Here is a 16,819-nt window from a genome sequence, read left to right on the forward strand (position 1 = left end):
TCAGTTTACCTTTTTTTCCTATTTGATAGTTCATATATGATGTGTCCATTTCTATCATGAAAGCTGTTGAAAGATACTGATTGAAATGATTCTTTTTGAATTAATTGGACTTGAACTTAGATTGCCATATCTGACTTTTTTCTAGTCTCAAATGTTAATATCTGTTTTTATTTTATAGATGTCAGGTTCAAATTCAGGATCACTATTTTTTTTTTTCGCTAATTCCGATTGACTTGTATCATCTGATTTAATTTATATTCATCTCTGGGCTTCAGTTACTTCCATGGTTATGTGAAATCACAAATTTTTAGGTATGTCAGTGAATCTAAATGTAGGTAAAGTACCTTATTCTCTAAATTTGTCTCCTTGCAGGGTATTACCCAATCATTTAATTCATTAAAAGGTTTTGAAGAAGACTTTGAACAGGATAGACATTGAGGCCCAGCCCCTGATATCTGGAAGCTCCTTCTTTACTCCCTCACTTTAAAATTCTACTTTTGTCAGTAAGAAAATTTGGCTTTGCTGAAAGTAAAAAAGATATCTTGATTTTTGATAGCTTTTCCTAGCCTTACATTTATTTATTATTTCCAGAGTCAAAAGTTCTCATTTTCAGAAAAATGTATCATCATTATTTTGTTGGACTCATAAAACTGTAGTGTTTAAAATTATTATACTATTGAAGGTGACTATTAGCGTGCATATTGAACGTATCATAGGTCACTGATACCTCTTCATCCAAATACTTAACTGATAAGGGTAGCCAGATTCTGTTTTTACCTTCATTTTATACTGTTTTTCAAGATGTGAAGGCAATACATTCTTCTGTTGCTTCCATCTGCTCACCATCAGCCCCTCTTTTTTTTTTTTTTTTTTTTTGTGCTCACAGCATGGAAACTACAGTTATAGCTTAGCACGTTTTGCTTATGGAACTGTGCCAGAAGCAGTTTCAAAGGTGTTTTAAAAATGAAGACATCTGGCAGCTGGCATACTTACAATTCATTTGCCAAAGACAAGTTGCACGTTGCTGGAATTTTCAACTGAAGGGTCACACACTAGGTAAGAAAGCAATCAGGTGGAGCTGGTGCATAGGCAGCCACACACTGAAAAACTATTGGCTCTGTGAGGTTTTGATGGGCTAAATCAGGAAGCATGTGTGTCATCTTCTTGTCCAGCCCACCGTCTTTGTCACTATAACCCTTTAAAAGAGGTAAAAGGAAAAAATAAAAATAAAAAATCCAAGCTAAGAAAATTGACAGTGAATCATAAGGCTGTGACATGTCAATAAAAGTCTTGACAATTTGGCAAAAGAAAAGAGTGCTGAGAGGGGAAAAAAAAAAAAAAAAAGATGAAAAACGGAATTTGACGCGATGTTGAACCAACATGTTCCTGTCAGTTGTCTGGTTCTGTTTTTTCAGAAAGAAAGAACCTGCGGGATTATGGATTTACAGCTTACCCTCTACGTGAATTACTAGCAGTACACCAATGGATGCCCTCTGACTGAAATTTCACTTGATATTTTATAGTATTAGCATAGTTTTTGGGGTTTTCTGTTTTAAAATATTTTCTTGTAACTGGTAGTCACTAAATACTAGTGCTACTAAATACTACTTTCCAAATAATTGGTCTGTGTGATTTTACACTTGTATTAAAGTTTTGTTTGTTTTGAGTTTTGTTTTGTCTTACTTTGTTTTTGCTGCAACAAGGAATTTAACATGTGAACATGGGAGTTTTATAATGATATTAACAATTGACCTAGCAGAGCAAGGAAGAGAAATTATCTCACTGTATTGACAATCTGTCTCTGACAAATCTGAGCATTTTAAAAGAAATGTGAGCCATAGTTGACAAAGAAGTAAGGAGATTTATGTTTATAAAGTAATAATTAGAGATGACTTGTACTAGATGTTAGTATATTTTCATGCAACAAGCCTAAGTTTTTTTAACCTTCTATACTTGTAAGTTCAGGTCTGCTGTTTTAAGTGGGTGTTCCTGTCTTCTGCTCAAAATATTATGTATAAAAGTATTGGTTAATGGAGAAGGAAGAAGATGGTGTTGCAGTTACAGTTTTATTGTAGGAGACTGTTGACACTTACCTTACCTAAAATGAAGACAGAATTGCTAGCCTCAGAGAGGTTGCAAACTTGTGGCCTAGGTACAGAATCTAGTCCAAAAATATGTGCATTTGACACATGCACTATCATCCTGCAGATAATTTGCATTTTAAAAAATGTAATTTAACAGGAGAGTTTTTTTTTTTTAATCTGAATTTCAAGTTATTTTTATTTTTTTTAATCACAAGATCAGGCATCACTGCCTCTTGAAAACAGTCTGCCAGCCCTGGCCCACTTCCGGTAGTGTGAGAAGCGTGAGCACTTCCTGTTCACCGGAGTCCTGCACACCTGTTTCCTCCCCAAGGTTGAATGCAAATTGCTACTTCAATGCAGTCCTGCTACTGTTTTTCCAAAATTAGATTGAAGAGGAAAGTGAACTGTTTCTTGCATCTTTGTATCTGTCAAAACTGAGAAAACAAAAATAGACCAGAGGGGCAAGTTTTTCTCATGCCAGGTTCACTGCCCTCAGTCGTTCTGTCTCCTTGGCCCCTGCCCTCCTTTGGATTTGCTTCCTTTCTTCATGAAGCACCTCCTCTGCCCACCTGAGGTTATGTGGGTTAAGACTCCAGGGTTTCCAGTTGCCTCCTGGTCTAGCTTGGAGTCCTTACACCTGTGACCCTCAGTGGACCCATGGCAATCTCACAAACGGGATCTTCTTAAAGACACCCAACATATAGAGCATTCCTGGATTTCAAGGCAGGGACATGGTAAACTATTTGATAGTATTATGACACTTAATAATGTACTTTTTGTTCATACATTTACATAAACTGGTATTGCCTTTGAGAGGTTTACCTCTACCATTAGGCCCTGAATCTTTAATTGAAATTTAGCAATTACAAAATCTGGGAATACTTTTCTTTTAGCTTTTAAAGAGAAAATACTATAAACACGTATGAGGGAAATTGTATGTGGGAAAAATGAAGACCTCAGCTTGGTGATTTTAGTGGTCAGATATGAAATCATCGAGGCAGTAACTAACTACTCTTTTCACAGGGCCATCCATTTAGTATAATTGCTCCCTGAGGAGAATTTTATCATTCTTAAGATTTTAAACTATGTGAAGTACCAGCGGGCTCTACTTCATGTAATCTAGATTGAAGACTTGAGAGATGAATTATAAATGCTTAGAAATGGATTTTAGAAAGAATATTGATGATTTGTCAACTCTTCATCTTTCCTTTAAGACGTGTTTGTTTTTGTTTTTGCCCGTCAAGTGCCTGTCAGATGATGCCAATCTGAAATCCCTGCCATGTTTTCATTCATCACATAAAGCCCTCCATTCAGACCTTCTAGTATATGAAGCCAGATTCTATGGAGTATTTCATTACAGAGTATTGTACCCTCTAAAATGATCTGGCAAAATAATTACTAGAGGAACATTAGTTCTCATTCGCCTTGTGGATGATTTTAGGTTTTTTTCATTTATATGGAATGTTATTACTAGGTTAAAGGGAAGCGAAGTATAGTTTGTTGATCGCAAATGTAATTTCCAGTAAGAAACATCAAATGGAGTTGGGAAAGTGGGAAAAGTTGATTTTGAAAGAGGTGCATTTTTAAGGAACAATTCCAGATGTGTGGAGAGGGGGTGGGGGTAGGGTATGTGTTGACAGCAGAGTGTCAGAGACTTATGTGTTCTTTTTAACCATTCAATTAAAAAAGGGTACTTTGAAAGTGAAATAAAATTACATTTGATTTCACAAATAAATAAATGTGAGAAAATTTCCACTTATCTTATAAAAAGGCAACCTAAAAATCTGGAAAATGGAGCTAGTTACATTTTTTCTTAGTGGAAATGTTCTCTGACATTCTTCAACAAATTTTACTAAGCAGCTATTAAACAAATTTTACTGAGCACATACTATGTCTAAAGTACTCTAATTCAACTCTAGAAGGAAATTACAATAAAATTTCTTGAAAACCTATTTTATTTTTGTTTTGAAAAATATGTTTTATATTAATATTTATTGACAAGTATAACAATGCCTGACATTTTAATAATGATAAAGAGTTTGCGAATTGTTTATATTTATGATTTTTAAATGATAGTTCTGTGGCTAAGCAACAAGGTACTATTGCCTCTACTTTGTGATTCAAAATGGGTAAGTGACTTATTTAAGAGCACATAGCAAACAAATTAGTAGAAACATTTTCCTGGCTCAGTGCTTTGTATAGCTCACCATGCTGAAAGAGATGATTATGTTCTCTTTATCATTACAATTGACATTAAAATAGATTAATATTAAACTCAGATGGAATAATGTAGGGGTTTAGTTTAAATTTTGGGTGATTCATACATGCTATATGCTAAATGCTATGGCAGGTGCTGTGTGTACAGTTGAAAATAAAACAGAAGTTGTCCTAAAGTTTACAGGGTAATTGGAAAGACAGATCTTAAATAAATTACTACACTTGTAGGTATTCCAAGAATAAACCAGGCATGCTTCTGCTCTGGGGACATTTGCATTTGCTGTTGCCTTTACTTAGACTGCTCTTCCCCCAGATATCTATGCAGCTCCCTCCCTCACCATCTTTGCTCAAATGTCTGCTTCTCAATCTTTGTGTAATTCTAAATGCAGCCAAATGAGCATTCACATGTGAGAGCAAAGTAAAGGCATGTTAGGAAGTCCATTCAGAAAGAAATACTCAAGGAAGTACTCAAAGAAAACAAACAAAAATAAGATTTCAGGAGAATGAAATTGAATACAGGAAATAGAAGGTAAAAATAAACCAGTGAACCTTCTGGTTAAGTGGAAATCCTCACAGTCATGTACATTTTTACAAGTATTAAGAATGTAGAACGAAACTCTAGATGAATTCATTATACGATTTGAAGGTCAAGGCAATGTTAGTAAAGGAGAAAGTAATAGCGTGCTGAGGTTTATTGTCTTTACTAGGGAAAGGTATATACATTTAAACAAATGAGCTTTTAAAATTCACAGCTAGCCAATACAGGAACAGAAACAAAGCACGTAATTTTTAAATCTCTGGGAAGGGAAGAAAGGTAGAGAAAACTCAATCAGCCCCCAAAGAGACAGGGGAAAAACTTACTTTTAAGAAAATAAATATTAAATATTTAATAGTGGTAATATGTTCAAACATATTAATAATCACGATGAGTGCAAAACATTAATTCTCCTGTTAAAAGACAGAGATTATCAGCTCACACCTGTAGTCCCAGCACTTTGGGAGGTCAAGGTGGGCAGAACACGAGGTCAGGCGATCAAGACCAGCCTGGCCAACATGGTGAAACCCCATCTCTACTAAAAAAACAAAAATTAGCTGGGTGTGGTGGTGGGCCCATGTAATCCCAGTTACTCAGGAGGCTGAAGCAGGATAATCGCTTGAACCTGGGAGGCAGAGGTTGCAGTGAGCTGGGATCACACCACTGCACTCCAGCCTAGGTGACAGAGCAAGACTCTGCCAAAAAAAAATAAAAAATAAAAATAAAAAACCTAACTGCTTCCTATTTGCAAGAGACACTTCCAAAATGAAATGACACAGCATGATTAAAACACAGGATGGACAGAGTTATTTCAGAAAGATGCTGATTATCATAGAGAAATACCAGTTAAAGAAATATTAATATGACATAAATTAGACACTGGGGCCAAAATTGTTAAATGTGACAAGGAGGAAGATTTATAAATACAACAATCCATTAAGATATAAAAATCACAAATTTTATTTACTTAACCATGGAGCTTTGGCATATATAAGAAAAATCTATTAGAAATACAAGTGATATTGTTAAATTCATAATGTGGGAATTATGTACATTATCTTATTTAGTACATCTCCTAGAATTTGAGGATTAAAGTATCCAAAAAATAATAAGAGTAAATAGGATTTCAATTATATATATATACACACATTTATATGTGCACACACACATATACCCAACAAATAAAAGATACACATTTATCAAATACACATGGATTTTTTTTTTAATTTACAAATATGTTTCAGGAAACAGTCTCAATAAACGTCAAAGAAAAATTACACAGTCATGTTCTCTCTTCAATGCAACAAAATTAGAAATTAATAACAAACTTATAGCTGATACAATCTAACTACTTGGACAAAGTTCTAAAAATCATTTAAATAATTCCTACACTATAGGAAGAATCTAGAATACAACATTGCCCAAGTCATACATAGAGTAACTCAATACAGTGAAGCTGGCAGTTCTCCTCAAATTAATCTGTAATTCAACGCATTACCAAATAAAAACTTAAAAGTTAACTCTGAAATATATCTGGAGGTGAGAATAATCAGTAAAGAAAAGAAAAATGTGAATAAAATGTCTTCTAAAACCTTCTAAAATATCAGAGCATACTAACATGTTGAAAGAGTCTGGTGTTAATGTTGGGGCAGACAAATAGACACATAAATAAATGAAATAGAATGCAGTGTCCAGAAAAGTGAATTCAAGATATCAAAAAGATTGTATTTAAAACCACAAAATATAGAAAAATATTTTTATAATATTGGAGTAAGACGAGCCCTGTTAAGGCAAAACCAGAAGCTAAAAATCAAATGATTAGTAGATTTTAATACCTATTTAAAACCTAATACAGATTTAATACAAACTAATAACCTAAGTTTGATCCAATAAAAATCAATAAACAAAACTAAATGACAAGAAATAGACTGGGATAAAATATTTGCTATATATAAACAAAGGATTACACAGGATTATGTAATAGGATATATAAATAACTCCCAATAATGAACAAGAAAAAGTTAATCCAACAGAGAAAAATTGCTCAAAAGAGTGAGGAATGTGACCAGGTAATTAAAGAGAAAACATAAATGGCTAGTTAACAAATAAAAATGTGTTTTACCTCAATAGTACTCAGATAAATGAAAACTAAAACAGAAGTGAGATATAATTTTTTCAGTTATCAGATTTTTTTAATTTAATTGCTAAGGTTTAGTGTTGATAATGATGTGAGGAAATGAATACTCGCATAGCCTTACCTCCAGCCCCTCACTTTGAGACGTCTGTAGTGAACACTGTTGGCTGCCTGCACAGGGTTTCTGCCATCTAAAACCCTGATTTCTTCAATGTTGCTCCTTCCTATACATCCTGTATTCTTCAAGGGAAGCTGACCCACCCCCTGTGTTAGGGATGAATCTGACTGAACTAAAGGTAATTTCAGTCCCTTCTCCCTCCAGTGATGGGTCAGAAATCTAGACAATGAAAGCAAGAAAAATTTTGCTGGAAGTTTTCAGAAAAGTTTTTTTACTCTTGGAGAACATCAAGAAGCCAACCATGCTTTCTCCCACAAGGCGTATGCAAGGAAGAATGCAGCCTGAAGTTTCTTTAACCTCTGAAATTCCTCTTATAGGAACAGATAATTTTTCTACAACGTGCTAGACAATGTTCTGTGTCCTGGGAACAGACAATATACAAAACAGGCAAAACTCACTGCCTATGAAACATTTTTGGGGGGCAGATATAAACAAGGGTAAGTAAGTGAAATATATTGTTTGACAAATAGTAAAGCAGAGAAAGATTAAAAATATTGGGGTATAATAAAAATAGAGCAGTCAGGAAGGCCTCCTGAAAAGTGGACATTTGAGTGTATTCTTGAAGGAAGGAGGAAGAAAGATACACTGACATTTAAGAGAAAAGCATTCCAGGAAAAGCAAGAAATTGGTAAAGAGGCCAGAGTGTCCTGGAATGTTCAAGGAAGAGCAGAAAACTCTGTGGGGTGGGATCAGAATGAGCAAGAAGCAGAATAATGGCAGATAAGATCAGAGATGATAGGGGGCCAGATTGAGTATGACCTTATAGACCATTATAATGGCTTTGGTATTTTTCTATTTGTGAAATGAGAAACTATTAGAAGATTCAGAGAGTTGACATGGTCTTAGTTTCATTTAAGCAAGAGGACTGATTTCCGAGTTGGCTGGACTGTCAAGGGACAAGGGAAGAAGTAGGGAGATAGAAGTTAGTGGTTTAATGCAATAAAACCAGGGAGAATTGACAGCAGGATGGACTAGGAAAGTGGCATGGAGGATTTGAAAAACAGTTGAGTTCTGGATATATTTTGAAGGTAGAGTCAACAAGATGTGCTGATGGACAAGATACAGGGTATAGGAAAAAGAGAAGAGTCAAGGAAGACACCAAAGGTTTAAGCCTAAGCAACTCCTCAAGAATGGAGTTGCCCTTAACTGAGAAGGAAAGCTGGTTTGGAGTAAAAGTGGGGAGAAGTTTAGGGTTTGGTTTGATTTTGTTAAGTTTGAGAAGCTCATGTCTCAAAGTAGAGATGTCAAGTGAGCATTAAGATATTCAAGGCTAGGTTTCATGAAAAGGTTGGTTTGAAGGTAAACATTTGGGAGGTGTCAGAATCCACATTATTTAATTACTTAATACCATGAAATTTGTAATGAGATCACCAAAGGAGGAAACAGAGAGAAAGGGAAGACTTGGCTGTGGGGCACTCCAATGTCGAGATTTAAGAAAGCCAGCAGGAAAGAATAGGCAAGAAAACTGAAAAGGAGTAACCAAGAAGCTAGGAAAAAATTCAGGGAAGCATGGTGTCCTGAAAGCCAAGTTTAAAAATTGTTTTTAGCAGGGAGCAATCAATTGAGTTGAATGCTGCAATAAGTCAGTATAACACAGTGGCTAAGATAAAGGTTATAAGCTATTCTGCCGGGTTCAAATTCCATTCTGCCATGTATTTGCTTTGTGACTTGAAAAAGTTACTACACTTCTCTGTGTCTTTTTCTCCATCTATAATCTGAGGATTATAATGGATCCCATTTCATATGGTTTGTTTAACATTTGGAATAGTGCCCAGAGCATAGTAATTGCCTAGTAAACAGCAGTTATGCTTATTATTACTATTAATAATACCGAGAAGTAGTAATATTAGGAATAATAAGAAAAGCACTGAGTATTGACCATTGAATATCACAATGTGGAGGTAATTTGTGACATTAACAAGGAGAAATTTGGGTTAACAATGGAAACAAAAGCCTGTTTGGAGTGATTTCATGTCCAAAAACAATGGAAGATTAATTGGAGACAGTGAATACAGAAACTATTACAAGAACTTTTTCTTGAAAAAGTAAAGGAGAGCAGAGACATAGTTGGCAGTTACAGGCAGAAGTTTGGTAAGAAAGGATCTTTTATTACAGGAGAAATAACAGGCTTTAAATAATAAGTGTATTTATTTTAAATATACCTAAACTGAGAGCTTGGCCTTAGAGGAGTCATTCAGAAGGCTTGCTAGTGATAGACAAAATAGAAGGTGAGTAGCACCGGAAAGGGGCTGACCTTCAATAACCTCCATTAAATTTATTGTTTATTATGTATCTCTCACACACAAGAATGTAGCTCCAGAAAAGAGGACACTACATTCCCTGCTATAGCTCCATCACCTCAAACAGTACCCCAGCACACAGTAGGTGTTCAGTAAATATTTGTTAAATGGATGACAATTTCTGGTGAAAATTTGAGGCCCGGAGAAGTTGCATAAATTCTTTGCCCAGCTTATGATGTCAGAGTTGAATCTAAAACCTGAGTCTCCTCGTTCTCAATACAGTGAACATTCCAATATTGGGATAACCTGGGTTTCAGAATTCACATCCTGTTCCCAAAGCAGTATTTTAGAAAATTAAAGCTATTTTCAAAGGCTGAAATGAGGCAGACAAGGATGGAATGACTTCCTTCTTCTTTTCAAGATTATCTGAAATCACCCTACATTACTGCAAGCACTATTTTTATTCTGTAAAAAAAAAATTAAAGTTTGTTGACAATGTGACTGTTAAATAATTAAAACTTAAAAGTCTTAAAAAATCTACAAATGCTAACAAAACTCATTGTTTGTTGAATAATGTAAATGAAAATGACATTTTAAAAAATTATCACAAATCTTGACCTTGGTCCTATTGCACAATCTCTCTAGTATTTTTCAAGGACTAAAAACAATTGAAAACATGCAAATATTATTCCTTGAGGTAAAAAGTTAAATTATGTATAAATGTAGCAGATACTTTCAGAAAGTTCACCAGTAATAGGACTGCTAAGGCAATTAGAAATAACCTTGGATTTCTTATTCCTTAGTTTAATACAAACTAGATAGAGAGCAAGATTGAAAGGTTAAGAGAGGTGTTTCTCTGTAGTATTTATTCCTGAATGTTTCGTGGCATTGTTAACTAAAATTTAATAACTCTAGCCATACATAAACCTTCCATTCCATCCATATAAAAATCTCTCACACCATGTAAAAAAAAGACACAGGTTTTTTTCTTTTGCATACATAAATAAATAAGGATTTTGCCCAAAATAAGATAACTGAAATTTGATTTTATTAATCAAATTGTATGGCTCATTTATAGTTCTGTAAAACTATAACTAACTAGAATTGGAGAAATGTTTTTAGAATGGCCAGAGACTATAAAAGGAAGAAAATTCATAGAACATCTTCAGTTAACTAGAGGATTTTATAAAAGCTTAGTAAATAGGTTTAAATCAGCATAGATGGAGACTTGTAACATGCCATAATGGAAGTTGAAAGTTAGGTCTTCAATCATGTAACCATAAAAATATCTCTCTTGCTAAGTTTCTGAAAAGCATACCATTGTGAAATAAGGCAAAAAGTTTGCCAGAGATTTGTTTCTCTTCTTAAAAGTGGCCTTATCCTTTAGCCTAATAATCTCACTTCTGGAAGATTACTTCAGGGAAATAATCAAAAGGAAGAAAAATTCTACATGTTCAAAGATGTTTGCTTAAGTATTATGTATATAATTTAGGATTTGGTAAAAATCTAGATGTTCAACAATAGGGAAATATTTAATTAAATTTCAGTCTATCCACTTGAGGTAATAATATGTAATCATTAAATGCATAGTATAAAATGCTCATTGTATACAAATGCATATATATGGTTAAACTGTGTGTTTATTTTATTAAACAGTTCAATCTCAATTAATTAAGCTCTTGTCATATACATGTAACTGTGTGAATACTACCTGGACTTAAGGGTGGAAAAAAAAAACAGATAAGTACCACTCTTCATAAAATCTTGTCTTCAGAATGCTTAATTCTGTCTGGTTGAGCCACATGATACATTGATAAAGACTCTTAGGTTCCCAGGGTAATTATAGGTCACCCCTAAGTAATTACCAGGTAGGCTTTCTCATTCATTGCAACTAGCTTCATGAAGCAGAGAAATTTACTTTATTGATTCTGGGTATTTTGCTAGCCTCTTCAAGTCATTTTGGAATCTTTTTTCAGGCGATATGAAGTATCTCTATATTTCAGTGCACATCTTTGCTATAGAAAAGTGATTTTCAGCTTTGCAGCCCAAAGATGCATTCCATGTATGAATAGCAGTCTTTGTGCCATGAGTAAAGTCATCAGCTTCTATGTGATGCAGAAGAAATGTTCATCTTCTAATGTGCATATATGTAAGCCACCCCTTTAAAATCAGCTCCTTTAAACGGCACTGAGTATGCTTCTGTGTATGACACATCAATGTCCATTAATTGCATGCAGAGAGAACTGAGATTCCAATGGCAAAATCTGTAAAAGTAGATATACAAAGAAAAGTGGAAGCATCTGTTTAATATATACGACATTAGAATTTAATTTTACCTCTGTGATGCTTTTGTATGGCTGCAGTGTTACAGCAGAGCATATAAGCATAGCCGTGCAGTGTCAGCAGGTGCATGCCACCAAATTACTGCTTTTAATTTGCATATTCATCTGCTAAGAAGCATGTCATTATCATATCAAAGGGATACTAAGCAACATCTAGCTTGGAGAGATGTGGCATAGTTTCAATAGGAGCAATTAATGCAAGATGAGGACTCTCTTTCTGTCATGTCTCCCAGGGCTAGCTGTAATCCGGCTGATTATTGGATACCAATAAGACTGAGGGCCCAGTTGGCACAGAATAAGAGAAGAACTGGAAAGAGAGCCTGCTAGTCCTCTCTACTGTACACTTGATGGCAATTTGACACTCTGGTCACTCAAAAGAATCCTATTAATATCATGGAAGCTGTCTACATGCACCCATCTGTTTTAGTTGTCATAAAATGACCAAATGCAGCCCAAAAGTAACGTATTTTAAAAAAAGAAGAATCTCGACAAGTAGGCATGAAACAGGAAAGTGAAAGAGGCATTAAAATTGTGTTTACAAATATGGGTTTTAGTACTTAAGTAAGTTTCATTTAACAAACATTGTTTCCTTTCTTCAAACATTTATTGAGCATCTACATATATGTCAGACAGTGTCAGAACCTACAGATACAGACATAAGCAAGTCACAATCCATAATATGAACAAACTTGCAATTGAGCAGGGGAGGCAGATGTGTAAACCAAACAAAACTTGAATAACATTGACTTTTTTGTTGTTTATTAGAAAAGGTCAAAAATGTGCAAAACCATCTTTTTGATATGACAGCAATAACACAGAATAATTTCTTTCAAGGAAAGCCTTTTCAAGAACAGAATCTTTAATTTTAGTTAATTTTGGAAACTGTATCACTTTTCATTTCTTAATGGAAGTAGCTGGAAACAGTGTGAAAACTTGAATATTAATAGTTGAACAATGGAAATATAGGTAGTTTTAAAATTGTCCTATTGTTTCTCAGTTTTTCATTGGATACAATGACATAAGTAATGCTTTTAAAAAGCAGGAACAATTCATAGTTTGCTTCTTACAGTGTCTAGGATGGGAAGTTACAAACACTTCATTAAATTATTCAACAAGGCCAGGCCCGGTGGCTCACGCCAATAATCCCAGCACTTTGAGAGGCCGAGGCGGGTGGATCACCTGAGGTCAGGAGTTTGAGACCAGCCTGGCCACCATGGTGAAATCCCATCTCTACTAAAAACACAAAAAATTAGCCGGGCATGGTGATGGGCACCTGTAGTCCCAGCTACTTGGGAGACTGAGGCAGGAGAATCGCTTGAACCCAGGAGGCGGAGATTTCAGTGAGCCAAGATTGCACCATTGCACTCCAGCCTGGGCAACAAGAGCGAAACACTCTCTCTCTCTCTCTCTGTATGTATGTATATACATATATACACACACACACACACATATACACACACACATACATATCAAATAGTTTTGAACACTCATCATGTACCAAATGCTGCTATAAGCACTAGGATATAGCTATGAACAAAACAAGCCATTCGCCTGCCCCTGTGCTTACACTCATACATGCTCCTGTGTATGAACCACATGCCTAAAGGAAAGTTCAATGACATTTTTTCAACAAGGATTTAATCAATACCCTATATGCACTAGACTAGTCAATAAAGGGAATTTTTCACCTTGGAAACTATAAAATGGCAGTGAATACAAAAAAAGCTTTCCAAGTGGCCAGTAAACCTAGAACTGAATGGTTTATGTGACCCAAGACTTAAGAATGTATTCTTTTATGGGTGTCCAGTCTTTCAAAGTAGTTTCAGACATCTCTAAAACCAGTTAACTCAGTATAGCTTCAGAAAGCTCACCAATCCCTCTCTTGTCAATCGTTGTTAAAATTCAGGGATGAGGAGTTAGACCTTAGTGAGCATCAGATCCAGGCACTTGGTTTGCATCATCTTATTTAGTACTCAGAGGAATCCTTTCAGATATATGCTAATACATCCAATTTGCAGATAATAAAACCAAGGCTTAGAGAGTTTATGTTTCCCAAGGTTACCCAGTTGAGAAGTAGCTGAATAGGATTAGAACACAGAGTTTCCTAATGCCAAATATGTGTACTATTCACAGCATGTTCTTTACAAATACAGCATTCAATATCCCAGTCTAATCTATTTTTTGGCAATGAACGTGAATATCAGATCTAACTTATATGATTATAGTTAATCTTTTTGAGCAAGAACAATATTTGCCCAATGCCACTTTTTAACCTTATTATGGTGAGAATTAAGAGTTAAATGATGTATACTGTATCAAAACTACTGGTTGAAATTTAAGCAAATGAACAAGAAAATGGTCTCTTTAACTATGTGTTAGTACTCTGGTTAACTTTTTTACCAAATGAAAGGGTTATTTTTAACCTTAATCTTATTAAGTTTTTAATTAAACCTATGCTGAGAATTATTAACTGAGAATTTTCATTTTGTATTTTTTTAAGTTGTTTTTTTGGTAGAGTTGAAAAAGCTGCTGACTTGGGATTTCGAGGACTTGGGTTTAAATTTTGGCTTTAAATTTTGGTTGTCTGTGAATAATACTTAGCCATAAGGGTCTCAGTCTTTTTTTATTTTTCCATTAAATGAGGAATTTAATCTAGTTGCTGTCTCAGGTTGCTTCCAAGCCTAGCTTTCTATGGTTCTATGAAAAATAGCTAGCAGGGGCTCTACTTTAAATATAGCACATAAAATATTTGAATACCCCATACTTCCTGAATTCTTCTTTCCTGCAAATAAAAAAAAATTGTCTAGTATGCTTTTAAATAATGCCTTAAAGCACAACTTTAGTAGATGGTAATTATTGATTGTTCCTCTCTCACAAAAGTTGGTTACATCACAGCAGTGAATGTTTACTTATTTCTTTGTTACCAAGAAGGAAGAAAGAAAGAAATGAGAAAAGAAAATGAAAGGAAGAAAGGAAGCCAGACTTGTGTACATGGATATTACATACACACAGGTGATCATATTGTCAACTTTTTAAAGTTGTTTGATTTGTTTCTGCCATAGAAAAATAAAGACAATGTTACCCTTCAACAAGTGATATTCTTGGCATCCTCCCTTAAGTGAAATGGGAGGTTCTACAAATGCTAGAGTTCCATAGAAATTTTTATTTATTTATTTCTTCTGTTAACAACAGTAAATTTTATGAATTTACTATGAATCAACTTATAGCTTTTTATATTTATAACTATCATTATTCATATTATTTATGACTATCAAGTCAAACATCACTTAATTATCATCCACTGTAGGCATTTGGATATTTTCTTTTTCCTTTTTCTTTTTGAGACAGAGTCTTACTCTGTTGCCACGGCTGAACTGCAGTGGCACATCTCGGCTCACTGCAACTTCCGCCTCTCGGGTTCAAGTGATTCTCCTGCCTTGACTTCCTGAGTAGCTGGGATTACAGAAATGCACCACCATGCCTGGCTAATTTTTGTTTCTTTAGTAGAGATGGGGTTTCATCATGTTGGCCAGGCTGGTCTCAAATGCCCGAACTCAAGTGATCCACCCACCTAGGCCTCCCAAAGTGCTGGGATTACAGGCATGAGCCACTATGCCCGGCCAACATTTGGATATTTTCTAACTTATTTATTTAAGCCTGCATTCACACAAGGAGGTCTTCAAGATTAATCTATTGTTTTCAAGAGACCCCAATTCAGATCAAAACCTTTTCTAACTTCACATATAACTCTGTTAGAAGCATACTCAAGGGAAAGCACCTTTCACAAATAAATGTCACTTTCAACTATCAGTTCACTTTGTCCCCTCTCATCAATCTTGGTACAATCTCCCAAACTTCTATAGAGTGACTGCAGGTGTAAAAAAAAAAAAAAAAAAAAAAAAAAAAAAAAAAAAAAGCTCAATTCTTTAAAAACTTGGTACAGGTTTTTTGTTTATTATTCACAATCCACAGAGGAAAGTTTTTGTGTCATCTGTTATCTATATGGCTTAAAATGGTGACAGAGATACTCAGCAAGTCCATTTGCAAACCTCTGATGTCCATTTTCAGCTGCTGCAGTGGGGAATATGAATCATCAATGCTTTTGTTGGAAGGATTCAAGGTACTTCATATCTACCTCATGGAAACAACAGGTATTGGTATATATCTGATTTTTAAGTTTCTAAAGAAAGAAAAAGAGGCTGCTTTCATTCATTTATATATGTCTATATTATTAACAGTGAGCCAAGTGGACACAGTAGAACAAGAAAACATAGTGTTCTTTAGAAAGCCTAGGCTTTATTGGTGCAATTCAAATGGTCAGATATCACATTTATGTCTAAAAAAGAAAAACAAAAAATTGTTAAGTGATGACATGGGTTAAAATTGAAGAAAGAACTCTAGTATCACATGTCAGTCTTATTGCTGATAGGGGAAGGTAGATATGAATAAAGGAAGATAAAATTGCGCCATTGATAACATGGGGAAAGTGCATCATGGTACATTTTGTTTTAACCGCATAAGAGATGAAGAGTAATAGATCCATTATATGCTTGTGTTATGCCAAATCATAGCTAGAAATCCTTGATCCACTTCAGAAGAAATACTTGGCAGCAAAGAGAAATGAATACTTAATTATTCAATTAAAACTAACCTAAACCAAGGACAAATCCTGAGATTATCCACAACCACATGACATGAGGTAGATTTAGATGGCAAAAGGAAATTAACACTTTCCCAAGTAGAAAATTAGTGACATACAAGTGTTTTGTTTGGCTGCTTTAAAAGTAGGAAAATTTTACACTTAGCTAGATTTTTTCCTCTTTTCTTAAAAAGTTAAAAGACTTCAGAGCACTTTAGGCACTGACTTAGATTTCTACATGACAATTGGAAGAAACTAGACAGTGGATGCCCCCTTCCAATTGAGTCTCTTCTGTTTTACCATAATCCCCACCAGCCCCTCTCATCTTACCCGCAGCTTGGTTACCTACCTGATCCCCTGTAGGTTTGTGGTGTTTTTTTTTTGTTTTTTTTTTTTTGAGAAAGAGTCTCGCTCTGTCGCCCAGGCTGGAGTGCAGTGGCACAATCTCTG

General features: G+C 34.9%; 1 protein-coding gene across 13 annotated transcripts in view; it reads left to right on the forward strand.

Moving 5' to 3' along the window:
- Nucleotides 1-16,819, forward strand: part of LOC105480086 (SRY-box transcription factor 2) — a 753,725-nt gene that overhangs the window by 526,596 nt on the left and 210,310 nt on the right. For 2 of the 13 annotated variants that reach the window (XM_071091313.1, XM_071091320.1), the window contains 2 exons: nt 14,659-14,742; nt 15,799-15,881. The exons of 10 other annotated variants lie outside the window; for them this stretch is intronic. The gene's annotated coding sequence lies outside the window, so the exon portion shown is untranslated. The remainder of the gene's footprint in view (nt 1-14,658; nt 14,743-15,798; nt 15,882-16,819) is intronic. One more of the 13 variants, XM_071091315.1, reaches the window with a different exon arrangement.

The sequence above is a fragment of the Macaca nemestrina genome, chromosome 2 (assembly GCF_043159975.1).
Source record: "Macaca nemestrina isolate mMacNem1 chromosome 2, mMacNem.hap1, whole genome shotgun sequence".
In the NCBI taxonomy this organism is placed as follows: Eukaryota; Metazoa; Chordata; class Mammalia; order Primates; family Cercopithecidae; genus Macaca; species Macaca nemestrina.